Below are 14095 nucleotides of genomic sequence, written 5' to 3'. Positions count from 1 at the left end.
GATGGAATGGAATGACAGCGAATTAGAAACGAAAAAGGTTAATGTAAACATATATTTGACAAAAAAAGGAAAAAAAACTACTTGGAATGAGATGAATAGAAAAATAGTATCCACAAAGGTAAATTAAAGAATAAAAAATTATTTTACTATAAAAAACAAGACAATGAAGGTTTACCACTGAGAATTATTTAACACTACTTCTCACGTATATTTTAAAGGGTCTATTTCGCATATATAAAAAAAACAGCATTTCTTGATATTTCATTACTATCCCTTATTTTATGATGCAATGATATACGAAAAGAGTAATTATTAGAAAGATAAGGAACACTAAAGACAATGCACAGTCTGGTGTTGATAAAAGGTGCCCTTATTGACAGTGGCGGATCGAGGATAGGGACAAGGGCGGGATAGGTGGGGGTTAAAATTCCAGCAGTAGTGGGGGTCGGAAAAAATTACCATTCTACCTTGTGTAAATTGGATACCCAAAGGGGAGGTGGCTATAGCCCCCTTACCCTCACCCCCCATAGATCCGCCACTGCTTATTGACACACACGACAGCAATGGGCTAGTTCAGCTATTTCACTTAAATGTCGATTGTAATATAAGAAGTTTTTAAATAAAGAGACCAGTATTTTTCCAGTTTTCGATCCGTCAACTACTTCTCGAGCTATTCCCGATGAAAAATCGTCGGGCTTACTACTTTCGCAGATTATAGTTGACGACGTCATCTTGGCTAGCACTCAGTCTTGATATTCGTCATTTAAAGGCAGTGTTTTTATAAAAAAAAGGGCATATGTCGGGAGATAAAGATGCTTAATCACCCATTTTTCTTTAATTTACACTCAAAGAAATGGTTTCAGCCAAGACCTCCCGTATCGCTGCTTCTCTGAGGGCGATTTCCTGGCCCACGATAGCTTCTGTCCCTATTTGAAAATCTCCATTAATTGCCGTTTAAAGTGAGCATATTTCAGATCAATTAAAAAAAAATTGGTGGATTCTGTTTGCTGTTATTAATTGACTGCGGACGCATACACATGACGGCATATGAATTTCATTTCCAAAACTATAATTCTTAATTATCAGCAGAATAGCCCAGGCGAAGAGAGGATTCCACTTACTAAGAGAAACGTCTACTTACAGCGGGAAATTAAAATATAGAAGGAAACAACTCATCAGAACATATATCTGGAGTATGCTTCTCTTCGGGAGTGAGGCATGGACAAGGACAGCAGCGGAGAAATCAAGGGTCGATGCCTTCGAAATGCGGTACTACTGAGGAATGATGAGGGTCAAATGGATCGACCGAGTAAGTAATGAGGAAGTACTAAGAATAGTAGGAGAAGGCCTGTTTAAACGATACATTAACACGTACGAGTTAATGTACGTTTGCGTGAATGATTTTTGTGGACCGGAACGGAGCATATAAGAATGCATGAACCAAATTAAAACAGGTTCTATTTTCTGTGCATGCATTCGCACTAGTTGGGTGGTTACACGGTGCATTTTGGCGTTCATTCTCGCGTTCATACATTTAGACATTAACCCGTACGTGTTAATGTATCGTGTAAACAGGCCTAGAGAAGAGAAGTCTTCCGAAAACCCGAAAGAGATGACGGGACAACCTTATCGGCGATATCTTGAGACAGGATGGTCTGATGATCAGAATCGTCGAGGTACAAGTGGATTCCAAGAGCGGAAAAGGAAGGCCTAGAAAAAAATATAAGGAACAGGTAAAGAGACATGCGAAAAAGAAGAAATACGTGGGTGGGAAAAGATACGCTGATAAGAGAATCGAGTGGAGATCTTTGTCAAACCAATCTTACGATTGTTGATTAGTGATGATGAACTATAACCGCGTCATGGTAATAAAAAAATAAAACACATGATAAAAATAAACGTTACCCCAAGTTCAGAATACCTCGTGCTCCTTTTCCTTTTATTCCGCGAATATCTTTCCGCACTTGATTCTCCGACCCAAAATAACTCTCATTGCTCCATAAAAGGCCTAAGTATAAAATTTTCCACTCAAATGTGTCATTGCATTATCGCAACGTTTAGTAATAGATGGGTATGCGGATTAAGTTATTCCTGGAAAAATATGAAAGATGATAATCATTTCGTTTGCTATCAAATGGAAGTTTTCGTGTAGAAACAATGCTCAACGATAATAACTGAATATCTGGAAGCCACAAGTACATAATATAAAACAGAGGCAGCATTGCTGTTACACTACCAAGGCGTTGTAGAAAAACCGTCCCACAAAACCAACAGCCTTAATCTGTCCCTGTGGGTGTGTTGCTCCAGTAAATTTGCCGTGTGATTCGTAATTGGATGATTCAATATTGAATATTAAGTGTGTTCATTGGAATACTGGTTGTCGAATTCGCCTATTTCATGATTCCTTTGTACGTCTAGGAGTTGGTCTCCGTTGAAATGATGAGATAGTTTTTGCTTTCCCATAGTCTCCGTGTATGTATACGTCGCGTCGTGCATACTGCTTTGAGTATGGAATGTATTTTCTATCAGTTTAAAATTTTTCACTATACATATTTATTGCTCAAAATCCTTCATGTAACTGATTGGTGTTTATTTCAAATTGTAATTATTAGCCCCGAGAAGGGCGCATAAATAATCCCGAAATATTAGCAAAGCTAAAGTAATGTCATCATTTCAACGTAGGCTAATCCTTCGACTGCCAAAAATATTGCAGTGTTTATTTTGGCCCTTTGACTTTCCGCAGTATCATTCATAATGTTATGTGAGATGAGATCATATTGCTGTTATATTGAATTTTTTGTATTAATCGCGGTGTCTTACGTATCTTTGTTCAATTGTCAATTCTTTCGATCTTCTTTTGTTACGTATGAACGACGTTTTTCTTTGCACTAGTTGTTGTACGTTGTCTTGTGAACATGAAGGTGGTCAATTAAAATCAGTTTTTCTTGATACGTTTGCGTCCATCTCCTTCATTGAAATGAACAATGAATTAGCCAATCCAACACATGAGAGTCATATAAAGTCTCATAATCTTGTTTAGTCTTACTTGAGTACGATTTAGCAGTCATCATCAAGAAATCAGAGCAATAACTGAGGTAGATCATAGGAAAATTATACAAATTTATGTGACAACGCTGCTATAGAGCGTTCCACATTTAGTTGACAGTATGGGCTCTTATGGAGAATCGTTTCCCATGTTAATCTCCATAAGGCTAGGAGCGCGGTGTTGTCAACAACAGCACGAAAATTAAAGTTGCGTTATGCACTGATTAAAAATTTTATTCTAATGTAGAAAAAGGTGCTGCATTCATTGGCGCCAATAGTTTTTCGATAAAAATTATAACAAAAGCTATAAAAAACATTTCCGTAAATTTCCGTCAGAAACGTGTATTTTTTTACTTTATCTTCTTCTCGCAATTTCTGCCTGACCGTTGACTGTATTGAATTGAATTTTTTTGCAAAAAATTCTTCACACTATTTTCTGCTTGAAGATTTTCACCTTGCCGGCCTCGGTGGCGGCGGGGTAACGTTCTCGCCTGCCAAACAAGAGGTCGCGGGTTCGAATCCCGCCTGGGTAGGTTTCCCCGGTCCAGGGCATGGTCGTTTGTGTACGTTTACTTGTTACACTTGTTGAACACCCCGGTGTAAAATGGCCAATAAGAGCTGTATCCGGTGGTTTGAGAATAAAATAAAATAAAATAAATAAATAAATTGTACAAATATTGAGTTTTAATGTTGTTATGCCGACGTAACACACTTTAGGACAAGAAAATTTTGATTTTTGCAAGGTAAAAAGTAGTCGCTTACTAACTTACGTTTCTTACGTCGTAGATCCCTATATGCTGCGTACCAAATGTGGAGAAAACTACAAGGTTATTTTTGGTGAAAAAATCATTGACTTACATCAATTCTGAAGCGAGTTACAAGGTTTTGATCTTAAGAAAAAATATTACGGTGCCGCTGGGCGGGCTTCTTGCTTTTTCTTGCGCGCAGAGGGAAAATTCTCGGGCGGAAAAGGAGTTTTTTGTCAATGCATACTATGAAATGTATTTATGTATTCGTTTGATATCCTAAACAGAGAATACCTACTTATACGTCGTAACAGCAGTGTTTTTATCTGAATAAATTGATACACGAAAGTAAGCAAGCGGCTTGGAAGTAAGACTCTTTCGCCTTGGGTGTTTAGGTCCCATCGGGGAAACCAAGAAAAAGAATATCTCATAATCTGTACCAAACACTACCCCATCCAGTGCACGCATTTACAAAAGGGGGCTTGGGTTTTTTCTGAGTTCCTTTCATAGGGTACCATAAAACCTGCCCCAAAAGCGACCCAGGCCGAAGGGGCCGAGGGAAGAATTTACGAAGGCGTTCAGTTTGTCATTGCATTTTTTTGGAGTGAACAAGTGTTGTGTGGTGTATTGAACTTGAGAATTGTGAAGTGTGTTTTACACTTATCTTTGCTGTAACACGCCCAATCAATATGTCCGATACAAAGAAGAGGAGAAAAGGTGAGAAGCTCATAAGCCGCGAAAGACGATTGGTGCTCAAAGTCTTCTTCTACTCCAGGAAATCTCTCAGCATTAGTGAGGCCTGCCGAGAAGCTTCGAAGGCTACTGGGTGCTAGGAGTTCACTATTTACAGAATGAGAAAGGAAAGCTCCCGTGGTCCATTGGTAACTCCTTCAAAAACTAAAGAAATTAGACAGCCTTACAAAACTTCGAGGGCAGTGATTTTCGACGGTTTGGCGAGATCGGGAATTAGAAGGAAGGTACATGAATCCTTCGTGAAAATTATTCCTCCGACTTTAAAATCCATCTGAAACCCGGTGAATATGGATAGTATTCTCCCAGATTACAAAAGGACAACACTATATCGTCTTCTTTTGGACATAGGCTTCGTGTACGAACGCAGGGGGAAAAGAATCATCCTTATCGAAAGGGATGATATTATTCGTTGGTGGCACAATTAATTATTATTTAAGGCAGCTAAAAAAATATCGTCGCGAACACAGGACGAGAGTATTAACAGGCGAAATTTGGATTAATGTTGGACAAATAGTGAACATTAGTTTGCGAAACAAACAATTAGAAAATCCGCGTCAAGCTTTCCTTGCTGGACTAAATACTGGGCTTGGCCCCCACTTCCCGAGGAGGACGATTTGCAATTATACACGCAGGAACGGAAAATGGGTTCATAAAAGGAGCATCGCATGTGTTTCTGTACAAAAAGAACTCAATGGATGAGCATGAAGAAGTGGGTGGCGAGTGTTACGAGAGATGGTTTGAGCACTCACTTCTTGCAAACTTACCCGAAGGATCAATTATAGTGGTAGATAATGCCTCTTTTTACTCAAGGAAATTGGAATCCTTGCCTACTACAAGGTGAAAGAAAGAGAACATTAAGGAAATTAGCTTTGAAGATGTCATCTTGAAAAGAGATCTTTAATTAACAATAAACCAAGTACGGGAAAATTTAGAAAAATTAAAGATTGATGATGTCTTATACAAAATCGCCTTTCATGTAATACTAGCTAGAGCCAACAAATATTGCATAATATGGAAGGAATAGAAATTTGGTCTCATTCAGGAGCGGCTATAATTTTTATTATCCTTCAATTTATTGTTATTTTTTACATTACAGATTATTCATTATTCAGTTTGTGCATTGAATAAGTACGTACATGAAATAACAAAAGACTTTTCCTTTTATACTGCCGCAAAGGTATTGTAATATACGCTAAAAAATTCCTTAATTTACGCAGTCTTTCGTGCGATCACTAACTCCTTTTTGAACTAAACCGTTTTGGCGCCATATAATGTGTGGTTGCATACGCTGTTAGGATGCCTGCCGGCGGAGCGGAAGCTTGGCAACACTGTTATCCATAAGGCCCGTACTGTCAACTAAATGTGGAACGCTCTATAATATCGATCAGCCAAATTACATAAAATTTTATTTTAAAAAATCGACAGCCAAGAGTTGATGGGCCAGTATGTTGGTTGGACATGCATGTCCCTATGATGGGAGCTTTGATTCATGTTTCAAGAATAACCGATTGCTGCCAGTGGACACAAATACTTTTTTTATATTCCCATATCACCGAAAAAAGCATGCATTTTCTATAGCGGCTTATAGGAGCTTTTAAATCGTTTTTTTTTTCAAAAAGTTAACAAATAGGGAATTAACCCGCCGGCAAAATAATAGCAATGACCCCGACGTGATTTGAACACGCAACCTTCTGATCTGGAGTCAGACGCGCTACCGTTGCGCCACGGAGTCCCTTATTACTACACGAGAGAAAGTCTAGTTATTCCTAACAGTTTTGTTCTTCTGCGACGAGCCTCAAGTGGAGCAAACCAGGCAAGATTTTTTGCTATCCTAAGTGCAACGGATGAGGCTAACTAAAGATTGATGGAGATGTACCATAGGAGCAAGCCAATGAAGGTTATATGAGATTTTAAATCGTTTGTTTTTTCAAAAAGTTAACAAATAGGGAATTAACCCGCCGGCAAAGTAATAGCAATGGCCAAAGCCGGAAAAATTCTATAATTACTATAAAAAAACACTTTACAAAATTCTTCATCAATACTAAAAAAAAACACTCCGATTTAATGAATGAGAGTATTCAAAAGCAAGGGTGGTGTAATATATATAACATTACAGGGATCCAAAAGTTAAACATCATGGAGGACTGAAAGATTAAGCTGATAGAGAGACAAATGGGTACCTTCACAGTATGTATTGGATCCGTTGAGTCACAAGTAGAAATGAGAGCAGAGCTTCTATCTGAGACAACGTGCGATATGTCTCGGAGACTTCAATTGCTTGCAGTGGACACAAAAACTACTCATAACTATCAAAACTAAGTGGATCAGAAATAAGGGCGATTGGAAATTCTGATCAAAATCACTTGGTGTTCCCAAGACTCCGTGCTGGTGGGGGGATGGTGAAGATTTAAGGGTGACACAAGAGGAGGTGCACCCAAGAATGGGGGACGAAGATAGGGAACTGTAGGGCGGAAGACAAAATCCCCGGGATATCTAAATAAGGTGGATACATCCAAAACATGTTGTTATAACATGATGGATATTTTGACATTGTCACATAGATATCCTATTTGTGACATCCACGATGAGTTGTAAAAATAACGTAGCAAACATATCCAAGTTGTTATACCCGTGATACTTATTAAAAAATTGTTATTCTAAATGGGTAGCTTATATTATGTATAGAATTGAAGAGAACAAATGCTTTGTTTGTATGTCTGGCGATTACCAAAAACCATAATAAGCATAACCATTATCTACTCGTTAGATGTTGTAAAGATATCCAAAAGATGCTGTATTATAGACCTCCATGTTCACCGTTGGACCTCGCTCCAACGTTGTTTTGCGGGTCTTTTTGATATCTGATAGATATCCGTACAGTTTTAACTGGATTAATATGGATACTGTACGGATTCCATGTGCCTGCAATGTTGTCTGGATGCTCGAAAAAGGCTGTTCGGGTTTCCAGCCGGGTTGTCTCTCTCCATTCTGCCGAAGTTTCTTTGTTACTTGTCAGCCGGATCTCGATGGATTCCTTTATCAGTCTTTCCCAGAAATCCGTCCCAAGGCATAAAATTTTCACTTGGTCCCACTTCACCGTATGGTCGGATTCAATGGCGTGTTCTACAACCGCGGATTTTTCAGGTTGGCAGAGCCCATATTAAATTATTATTGGTGCATCCCTTAAAGTTGGTTGTGATCTGGATGTATTAGGGATATTGACTGCTGCTTGAGTAAGGACCTGAAGAATACATCTCTACCTATCTCTACATAAGAAACTTACGAAAAAAATATAACGGAGTGAAAAATTGAAGGAAAATTCCGTCGAGGACGGCCAAGGGATAAGTACTTGGAGCATAAAAAGATGGACGTAAGGAAGCAGGATATCGAGGAACTGAAGGAATTAGTAACATGAAACATTGCAATATTTCCACAGGATTTATTTCAACACGACGTTACAAACAATATAATAGAGTGCCAGTGTTGGCAGTGTTGTTTGTAACAACGAAACGCGTCGTGTTAAAATAAATCCAGCGGAAATATTGAAATGTTTAATTTTAATAATATTAAGAACTTTCACCGCATCGTGCCTCTTAACATGCAAGATATGAAGGGATTAACTTGGAAAAGGGTGAAATAGAGCCTTCAATATAATGAAAAATAAAACTTTAGAACTTAACACAAATTTATGAATGGATGACCTAGGTTACGACTTAGCACGTCATCATACGTTACTTTTCATTATGGTAAAAAGATTCCATGAAGTCACAATCGAAAACTAATTGGAGAAATAGAGTGCAGTAATATATAGTAATCTGAGGACTGACGCAGCTATGCCCCTATTTATTTATTTATTTCAGCGGATAACACCATTTTACAATATCGAACTCATTAAGAAATTAACAGCTACTAGAAAAAAATTAAATGCATAATAAGCGATTATTACAACAAAAAATATTGTATAGCTCCCGTAAACCGATTCGTTGGTAAGAGAGTAATCAACCTAAAGACTGGCCATCATATCACATCATCATTTTATATCGATATATCTTTTGGTGACGGGAGAAGCAAGAAAGAAATTATCAGCAGAATAGCCCAGGCGAAGAGAGCATTCCACCAAAAGAGAGACCTGCTTACAGCGGGAAACTTAAATATGGAAGTAAAGAAAAAATTCATAAGAACCTACATCTGGAGTATGCTCCTATACGGAAGTGAGGCATGGACAATGACCGCAGCGGAGATAGCAAGGATAAAGGCCTTTGAAATGTGGTGCTACAGAAGAATGATGAAAATTAAATGGATCGACCGAGTTAGTAACGAGGAAGTCCTAAGAAGGGTAGGAGAGAAGAGAAGCCTCATGAAAACATTAATGAGAAGACGGAACAACCTTATAGGCCACATCTTGAGACATGATGGCCTGATGAAGACAATCGTCGAAGGACAGGTGGAAGGCAAGAATGGAAAAGGAAGACCCCGAAAAAATATATGGAACAAGTAAAGAGAGGTGTGAAAGAGAAGAAATACGTAGGTGTGAAAAGATTAGCTGATAGGAGAACTGAGTGGAGAGCTACGTCAAACCAATCCTAGGATTGTTGACCAGTGATGATGATATCTTTTGATAATTGATAATATGAGATACCCAAGTATTGTCCTACTTTCATGAAATCGTTCCGAGTTATCATGTCTCTTTCATTTCGAAGAACAGTAGCCACCAGTAAATTGGGTCAGTTCCTAGGCTGGTCATTCACGTCCCCATGATGATGTCGAGATTTGATTGACGTTTCAAGAGGCAATCTAATTCTAGTATCATCTAGCTGCGTAGAGAGCGCCTAGAGAGAATAACTTTTTGTAGGAAAGTACGCTGATCAAGTAGTCTACTTGGCACGTGGAATCCAGGTTGCCTTTCAACTTAAGAGAAATTATTGAAAAAATCAAATATTTAACGTAATCGCAGAAGTTGAAGAATAAAAATTTTGCTTTTTCCGCGTGCTGATTTCTTTCGTCCAACATAGATTCCGTTACAGCGTAACATTTTCAAGGCGAGGAATACAGGTTAATTTAGCAGTATATATTGCGTAATACACGACGTGGAAGTTTTTCTGGTTCTTTAACCCCTAACCAACAGCGCCCGAAAAACTTCCCGCTCCATTTTTAACGCAATATATATTGCTAAATTTACCTGTGCACCTCAACTTAAAAATGTTACACGATAACGAAAACATGGTCGGACAAAATAAATTAACATGTGATAAAAGTAAAGTTTTTCTTACTTCAACTCCTACGATATAGGATTTCCACCAAGTTAAGCCCACTACTATTAATTATAACTTAACGAAATATTATCTACAGCTCTCTGAGGTGTTTAAAAAAATATGGCGAACATCCAATACTCTAATGGGTTAACTGGTTAGAGCCGCATACAACCTATAAAAGTTGAGTTGATATATCCTAATCCGCATGATACATTTTCCGGAGTTTATTTCCACAAAACCCATATTTTCCATCCTGAGAAATCATTCAACATAATTCATTGGGTGAGTAAAATAATACCGAAGAAGATAGCTGAAACAAGTGGTTACAACACAGTGCACTCAATAAATTTCACGGTTATTCCAAATGGACGGAACCTTACGCTAATTATTCCGTTAATTTACCCATAATTCGCGCTGATTTTCTTAATGAACGCCATCCTTGACATCACAGCACAGTAAAATCAACTTAAGTCCGTCATAGGGATAATTTAGTACGATTTATTTATCTAAAAATAAGCATTAGCAGTTTTCCATTTACTTCGAGTGGTATAATTTTTTCTTGTTACTAGGGTTATATATTTGATTCCAAGGGGCCAAAAATCAGTTCAATTAGTTTTCGCCGTTTTTTAACATCGCCCACCATCTAAGAGTTTTTTCAGCGGTGGAATTTTCATAAATTTTATGTTTATGAAAATTTATGAAAAAAGTTTTCCTCAGGAAATTTCTGATTATATTCTCGGCTTGCAATGATAGAAAAATAAATTTGACAAGGACCGGAATATAAAAAATTAAATTTAACACAAACAAACGTCGTGATTAATTACAAATATAAACGGTTACTTAGATTGTGGTATCCAACATTCACTTTCTGAGTCTGCATCTCATTGCCTGGACATATTTACAGCCTAACGTTGCAGTTATACATACCAACCATTGCGATTACAATCTGAGAAAGACAATCGTTCACTAAGTTAACAATAAATAATGTATGACTGAATCCATAGCACTGTGGAGGCAGATCCTCAAAAACACTTACGGGTCCAAACAGGGTGGCATAATAGTATTAAGGATGGGGAAGTCCCATGTGGAAGACGAAAGGGAAATATGAGATTAGAATCAAAATAGCAAAAAAAGGTCGAGGAAATCAATCCGAGAGAGAGTGGAGTGAAATACTAAACCAATATTGGGATTCGATAGCTTAAAGACTTTACACGGAATCTGGATGTGTACTCCAACTCCTTCTACCTTATCTACGCTCCCTAAATATGAATGGGATCGTTTCCCTTGGTAATTTAAAGTATTAGTTTTATTCTATTTACCAATAGATTTTGCGCCAGATACTTGAAAATAATAAAATATATTACGAGAAGTATAAGCTGTGGGGTGATAAAGCTTCCTTCAAAAAAACTTCAATTGCAATAAAATACTTTTGCATAGGTATTGAAGAGCACCATTAAAAGTGAGGAAAGCAAGTTCAAAGTAAAACTTCAATGAAACCTTTAGAGTTACTGAGCGCAATGAACAAAGAACGACAATAGAAATGGTATTAAAAACTAATAAAAGATTTCGAGCCTTAAAAGAAATATTTTATCCCTTATCCTATTATCCATTGCCATTAATAATTCCCTAATTTATTACGGTATTCTAAATCAATTGGACGCACTGTTTAAAGATGGAATGCAATATTGGGGCGAGAAACGGCTAACGGATCGACGTTATTGGGGCGAGAAACGGCTAACGTCTGTCCGTAACGACAAAAACGAGAAAAAAACATATTTGATAATATTGAAAACAGAAAGCTCCATAGCAACATAGAATGACGTACTTCAATACAAATATACCTTGCCATTTTGAATTAACTAACTACATCCAAAAACAATATCGACAGAGATCCCCCAAAATCGCCCCGAATTGAAGGAAACGGTTGGTAATCAGCTAAACGGCTATTTAAAAAAGTTTCATATAAACGGCCGAAACGAAATCTCATCAACGCACGGTGATATACGATAAAGGTATATCTTATCAATGAAACGTGTGCCGCCCCGAATATGCCAGTCACGAAAATACATTTGGGGTCCATCAGTAGAATTTCCACTGGCCCATAACAAACTTATTCTCGTTTGTTCTCTTCTATTGGTTCAAGAACCGAAAATCTGGAAAATGCATTAATGGAGCTAATTAAACGTGTACACAACGATAAGACTGCTTCCGATCATCACAAAAAATTTCGTTATTAAGGGTGAGGATGGAAGGATATTTCCCAAGAGTTCAAATACATTTTAGCTTAGGTAAGCGGCATCGTCACGAGGTGGCTTAAGATGACCCATCACTCCCGCTTTCCTTGCCTATTTTACACGCGTTTTCTTAACTTTATTCTTCTATTTCGAGATACATAAGATAAGCGAGTAATTTAAACCATCCCTACAAAAATCGTCGAGGAGATACGTCATTAAAGCGACTTTGAGTTTGTCTCTTATTATTCTGAAAAAAAATGTTAAAAAAATAAGGTTGCCAAAACATAATTTCAAGGCTTTAATTACAATTATAAAATTATCTTAGACTATTACATAAGATACATAAATGCTTAAGATTCAGGTGTTGTTCCATCAACATTGCTTGGACATCTTGCCATAGGCACGTATATTAAAAACTTTTACCTTGTCTATTGAACATATTTTACACGCTTTTTCTTAACTTGCTTCGTTTGTTTCTCAATTTCATCGATGGAATCTTGGAATTGATTTTTAATCCGCTTCCCATAGTCGTATCGGCTTGGAATTCTGCGCACTTCCTTGCTTCTTATCACTGTACAATATTAAATTATCGAATGTACGAAATTTTGTACCATTGTGCTTTAATCAATTAACTAAATTTTCATGTGGAAAATAGTATGAAATTTATCCACTTATTTACTTAGTTACTTAATGCACGAGACCAATTACAGAGGACTCACAATAATAAGAGAACAATATATCAATATTAAGAAAAACGTAACCAACAATAAACAAAATAATATTCAACAGTATTTACAAATAAATAACAAAGAATAGTAGACTTAATCGGGTGGTGCGAGAAGTAGGGGGAAAATTACGATATAGATGGTGCAAAATGGATAAGGGATGAAAAAAAAGGATGAAAATCTGGAACACATTTTGAATAGGAGTTCATGGAGGAAGGAAGTCTGAATAGAAAAGAGCGTTTAGAGATGGAAATGCGGGGGGTGAAACAATGAAATAAGTCACTCGACCTCTTCATTAAAAGACGTTAGTAATAAAATTTTGAACAAAAATTTCTCTAATAGCTCTAGTTTGATGGAATACATGATTCGCCACTAAAAGATAGAAAATAAAAATAAAATACAAAATTTTAAAAACATGCTTTTTCCAACAAGCAGCATTAAATGCACTAAAAAGTATTTTAAAAACTTTTCATTACCTGGAGAATAAAACGCGATTGCATATTCAGTTTAGATATTAATATTGCGTACCAACCCTTTCTCACCTTTTAGTCTCTCTCTACACTCACTTCTAATAACCCTAATCATTTTGAATAAAAACTTTTGGGCTATGTCGCCGCGTCAATTCTTGGGTGGGCCCAACGTTTCTCGACCGATGATGGTCGCTTTCTCAAGGGATTCTGAAGAGTTGGGAATTTAAATTCTTATATATATGTATCTGTGTCAGGTGGTGGGGGGAGGGGAGCGGGCGGTTGGAGGAGTGGGTTGCTGATTGTTTTTTTCTTACTACGGGTTGCCAAGTACGGCTAATTTTAATGCCAGTGTCCCTGTTGAAATTGTTCTTCTCTTTTTTAGATATTTTAATGGCCACTCTGACGAGTCTCTGTTTAAAACCTAATACTTCGGCAACGATTTTTGCTCGATTGTGTGGCCCAGCGCTGCGTGTTCGGCTACCGCGGACTTTGTTGACTCACCCTAATCATCACCCACGCTTTATTTTCAAATTGGAAAAGGCGTGTTTTTAATGTTTTTTAATTTATTTTTTCCTTGCTTATTTCATGTTAAAAATCTACCTTACACCTTGAAATTTGCACGGTGTTCCGAGAACGTACATAATAGAATCTTAAGATTGATGACCAATGATGATGACGACATAGAAAAAATCCTATTGAACATAAATGCCAGTGTCTTACATTGAAAATGTGATCTAATCATTTTCCTGATGGAACTTATTTTGTGCTTGCAATGCAGATAAATGCTGACAGGTATCTACTCGAAAGGCATCCCATCAATTAAAAGATATTATTATAAAGATCCTATTGAACATAAATGCCAGTGTCTTA

At 37.2% G+C, this 14095-nt stretch overlaps 1 protein-coding gene and 1 non-coding gene across 2 annotated transcripts in view; both read right to left on the bottom strand.

The window, feature by feature from the left end:
* The window catches only part of LOC124160579 (ATP-binding cassette sub-family C member 4-like), a 201290-nt gene that overhangs the window by 99156 nt on the left and 88039 nt on the right, over positions 1-14095 (bottom strand). The window lies entirely within an intron of this gene.
* Positions 6205-6276, bottom strand: Trnaw-cca. The gene has a single exon. It is a non-coding gene; the product is annotated as a tRNA-Trp (tRNA).

The sequence above is a fragment of the Ischnura elegans genome, chromosome 6, assembly GCF_921293095.1.
Source record: "Ischnura elegans chromosome 6, ioIscEleg1.1, whole genome shotgun sequence".
Taxonomy (NCBI): Eukaryota; Metazoa; Arthropoda; class Insecta; order Odonata; family Coenagrionidae; genus Ischnura; species Ischnura elegans.
The sequence above is the reverse complement of the archived record's forward strand: the minus strand, read 5'-3'. Positions and strand labels throughout refer to the sequence as shown.